This window comes from Penaeus vannamei, chromosome 4 (assembly GCF_042767895.1).
Source record: "Penaeus vannamei isolate JL-2024 chromosome 4, ASM4276789v1, whole genome shotgun sequence".
NCBI classification, from domain to species: domain Eukaryota; kingdom Metazoa; phylum Arthropoda; class Malacostraca; order Decapoda; family Penaeidae; genus Penaeus; species Penaeus vannamei.
Genome location: NC_091552.1, coordinates 23185643 through 23190642, shown reverse-complemented (window position 1 = coordinate 23190642; position 5000 = coordinate 23185643). Strand labels below are relative to the sequence as shown.

The window sequence follows — 5000 nt, the reverse complement described above, 5'->3', positions numbered from 1 at the left end:
GCGCTTTCAACTCTTTATTATGTATTACGATGAATATAATTACTGACTGATTAAAATGACAAAGCTCGCCCAGTCAGAGAGGCAAAACGAAAATCTCGAAATAAGTGTTCCTTGCTGAGTGCCTTGGCACCTTGGAATGCCTTGTTATGCCTGGTATCTGAATTGATCACCAAGACACAGTTTTTGCATGCGTCCTCTCTTGGCATGCCACACAACCTCATCCAACACCCGATTTTCTGTGTAACCGATCTGTTGTCTGTTTTCTGCTCTTATAGAATGTTTTACAACATATATTTTTATCGTCTGAAAAGAGATGAAATAACTGGATGTAATCCAACTGCCTTCATTTATATGCAAAGTTTATGTTTTATATATAAGAAAAGTACTCATAAATGTGACGACGGCGATGGTTTTAGATATATATTCTATGAATTGTAATTGCGTTGTGGGAAATTGAAAAACATAACTGTTATTCAGCACAGTTTATGGACTGTCACTGTCATCTGATTACTGTTGGAGTGTGAATGCGTGTTATAGGATATTACCTTCGCGTAAATATCCGAGCGTCATATTTCGCTGTTAGCATATTCGGCCTTTATCCCGAGGAAATGAGAATGGCGCTTAAACAAAAAGGCAATAAATATGTGTGCCGCTTGACATCAAACAGAATACAGTTGGCGCAGATCTGGTTTGCTTTGGAATGGCTTGCATGGAGACTTGTTGGCAAAGGAAGTAATGAATGCATTTTATGCAACAGCTTTCAAGTCGCATACGTAGTTTCGCCAGACGTGGTTGCGACGTCGAATGGAAAGCCACGACGGGCGCGAGAGGGATTTTGAGCGCGCCCGGAGCAGGGGAGGAAGCGACAGCCTAACATGCACCAGGCGAAGCGCGAGTATTTTGGAGTAAACGGAAAATGTGGCTCCAGTTAGGCATAGGTGTTGACACACGGCTTAGCAATAGGAGATAAGTGAACAAATATAGTTTGCGAGAGTTCACTTGGCGTAATGGTAGAACTGAAAAGGCGAAGCGAGTGGCGCGCGAGATATTCAAATTCGAGGCGTGTGCATAAACCGGGTACGGCCTCACCTTTGCCAAAGTAATTCCAGTTGAATTAAATTCACGCCGTATTATATTGCACCATAACGAACGTGTGTGCTTAGACTGTAGGAATTTAGATAACGTTTTCAGATGAATTGTGGGAATGGAGGAGGAAACTCGGTCTTGCCACCCGTCACCGTCGCCCACTGCGCCTGCACCGCCCGCGCCGAAAACGGGGGAAGATTTACGATTTTCTCCCTCGCACTTCGCGGCAAAATGCGGCGTTTGCGTGGCTCGCCACAAAGGCCAAACATGCCCTTTCTTGGATCTGGTCCTTCGAGTGCGCCCTTACCCTCACGTGCTCTTTAAACATTCGAGTACTTGGGATGTGATGGTGAAGTGTATCCATAAGGGGCGGGAAGTAGGAGTAACTGGCAAAATGTCTTGCATTGCATTCTGTATTTTTGCACATCAAACTGTATTTCTCTTACTCCGAAGATTCTCTGACATCTATATTACTTTTATGTAATATAGATGTCAAAGTAATACTGTATGACGTTTAATGTAATTTAATGTAATGATAATGTAATGTTGTATGATATTTACACCTTCCAATATGTGTTACATCCCAGAACAATCCTGAGTACTATCCAAATTAACCATGCTTGAGTGTGTGTTAGTGCTTTAATAATACCATGAAGCAATTAAGATTTTTGCGTAAAGTGGAAGTAATGTCATCCTTTCGTACATGCTATGCAATTGATGCTGCTGCGGGATTCAGATTTTAGAAACAAAAACTATTTTCCAAGTACACCGTAGCTAGCTTAGCAGTGGGGCAAAATGAAGTAATAGTTTCTAATGCACTGTGTTATTTGATTTTACGATAGGAATATTTCATCATTTGTATTCTTTAATATGAAGAAATGCAAATGTCAGATTAGAAATTATCTGAAATGTCACTTCTATAACATTATAGATTACATAATAGAGAAAACGCTGTCCTCTTGTTTTTCTTCTCACGGTCTTTAACAGATATTAAAGTCTTTAGAAATATTTCCTAATACTGTTATACTCTTTTTCTTCTTCCTTGATAGGTCTCTCGCTGTCTGCTTATCCTGCATTTTATTACGAGAAAACGCGTTTGGAAAATCTTAGGTACCTGAACGTGCGGTGATCATAAAGTGGACGGTTTTGTGTATGAATCTCTGTGTACAAATGACGTCAGGAATGATGGAACCACAATGTGATTACGGAGTCAGCTGACGGTGTTAGCACAAAGGGTTCCAAAAGCAAGTGGCTTTTCTAATGTTGAAATAGAGCTGCATCAGCTAAAAGTGTCCTTTTTAATGATATATAAACAAAATGTACAAATAGACAAGAATAGAGGCCAGGTCTTCAACCTGCGGCGGACGCGCCTTGCAGAGCATGTAGGGATTTGAAAAGCCAGTTAAACTACTTGTTTCAACATATTTTTGAGTTCATACAAATGTGTTTAAACACATCTTTTATTATTTGGTAGGATTTGTAACAGAAGTTGTTTTTATATAAATGTGCACTTTGATAGTTTGCTAGCTGAGACTTGATCTTGTCTTTCTTCAGATGGGAAGAATAATGTTTCTAACACATCAAACAGCAACCATTATTTACATGACCTGGATGTCGTTCGATTGGCGTGTAAGAATAGGCATTTCATTTAACCCACAACCATAGAGCCTGTCTAAGAGCGCACGGTCACTGCCCTGCACCACGGGCGGCAGGAGGCCATGTGGAGGAGGTGGAATGTTGGCTCCGGAGGGACGACATTCCAGCTGTATGACTCATGACTTGATAGAAGTTCGATAAATAGTTCATATAAATTCAGTCATAATAATGATTACTTGCCAAAAGTTCTATAATACAGCTGAAATGCCAGAATCGTCATTATTGACAATTTATGATTATTACTAAAGGAGGAGCCACGGAAGTCCCTGCTCCCAACAACGCGGTTCATAAACGAAGCTCATGCGCCGGAGTCCAAAATGCTTTAGATTGTTAATATTCACTTTCGGAGGCAATGGCTTTCTGTTCGGCTGTGTGCGTGTGTCCTTCCTGCTTTGTCCGTCTGTGCCACCTTCAATGCAGTAATGGCGAGACTCTCAGTTCAGTCTTCCGGACCACAAAAGAAAAAAAAATCACGATTGTAAACCGACGGTATTTATATTAACAGACGTCAGAAATCATATTCAGTATGAGAAAAATTAATGAGACTTAAATTCTTATTATAACTTTATTATCAAAAACAAATAATCTCACAATGTCAGTTGAGAAGGAGCTTTTGCTCTGGGAATTTTATATATAAAACTATATTTTTTTTCTGATATATTTGCCCTTTAACCGAATCGTAAGGACGGAGTTTCTCTAGAGCATGTGTTTTTAGAAATTTAATTTCCTATATTTAACTGCCATTTCCCCATTTTCAATAAAGTGTTAATAATTATTCTAGCTACGTCAATACCTGAATTCAAATAGAATAAAGTAGCGAAGTGGACAATGAACCTCCGAGAGAGAGACCACGAACGCGCTGCGTCCGCTCCGCCTCGCCATCACGCGCCCGCTTTGCCTGACTCCTCCTGCGCACGATCTCTTTTGAATTCCGTGTGATTAACTTGGCTTTCAAATCTTATCGGTCACGTGTTGTGTTGGAGTGGCACTTTATGGCTGTTCTCGCGGTTTGCCGTCACAGCTGTCTCTCTCCACTCGAAGCCGCCAAATGACCTGGTAGGTCGCTTCTTGTATGGACGCCTATCTTCCATGAAGTGCGTTGCATTTTGAGTCCAATATTGCAAGAAAGCTTGGAGATGACTATGCATGCTTTTTATTTTGAGCGACTCAAGAAAACAACAGATCCCTGATATGTTGACATGTAGCACTGATATTATGGTAATTGTGACAGCGGAAGATGGGAAGCCCTGGGCATGTCGGCGAAAGAAAAACCAGCTCGCACCGGACACGAAACAGTGGTGTGAAGAAGAGAAAAAGTCAGTACCATAGACATGAGATTCTGGGGATGTGAAATGGATATGTAAGCTAGACTTCTGCATGTTTACTGACTAGAAGAAGTGACGTGCAAGAGTATATTCCCTACCTTGTTGCATCTATCGCATGTAGACTGCAGAGTCAGGCTAGAGACGTGGTCTCGCCGGGTCCAGTAGCTCCCTTCTCCTGCTCCACCTGTCCCCAGCCTATCCTGACTCCAGAATCGCACCGACCTAAATCCATCCTCAGTCTGTGATTAGATAGAACCTAGCGACATGAACGTGCGCTGACCTCCACGTAAGTGATGTCCTCCTCGCTGTAGGAACCAAAGTGGGGTCGGTGCCATCCCCCCACAAGGTGTCGCCGCTGCGCGCTTACGACGTGGACCATCGGAACGACCGGTTCTATTAGGGCGGCCGGCGAGCAGGACGGGAGCGCTTTGGTCCCGAACCCGGCGAGGCGGCTGAGCTAAGACACCTGCATCGTCGCCAGACAAGCAAGTGGTGTGGTGAACAACTTGTGAACAAAGGACGCTGGAGACACACCCGGGAAGTGTGGAACGAGGATTCCCTCTAAGCACACAGTTCGAAAGAAAGAATATATTGATCTAGCTTTGAGAGTGAGGAAACAGAGCACAGCTAGATGATCAGCCCTTATGGTCTCCAGGCAGGGACGGCGAAGGACGCGTCACCGTGAGGAGTGGAAGAGGGAGAGGATACAAAGTGGAAGCGGCGCCCGGACGCCCGCGCGACCCGCTTCCGACACCACGGACATAGGCGGATTTTGCTGGGCGATGACTGGGGAATGTGGCCAGGCCTTTTCTCCAGGAAACCTTCTTGACAGTCCTCTGTAGTAACAAAGAAAGGTTCCATCGTTTCCATGCTTGGCCCAGTTATAGCGGGGATTTTACCAGTAAATGCGTTAGTGTTTGATGCAGAGTAATG

At 43.4% G+C, this 5000-nt stretch overlaps 1 protein-coding gene across 1 annotated transcript in view; it reads left to right on the top strand.

Moving 5' to 3' along the window:
- LOC113819533 (irregular chiasm C-roughest protein-like) overlaps positions 1 to 5000 on the top strand; it is a 302759-nt gene that overhangs the window by 287637 nt on the left and 10122 nt on the right. The gene's annotated exons all lie outside the window — the stretch shown is intronic.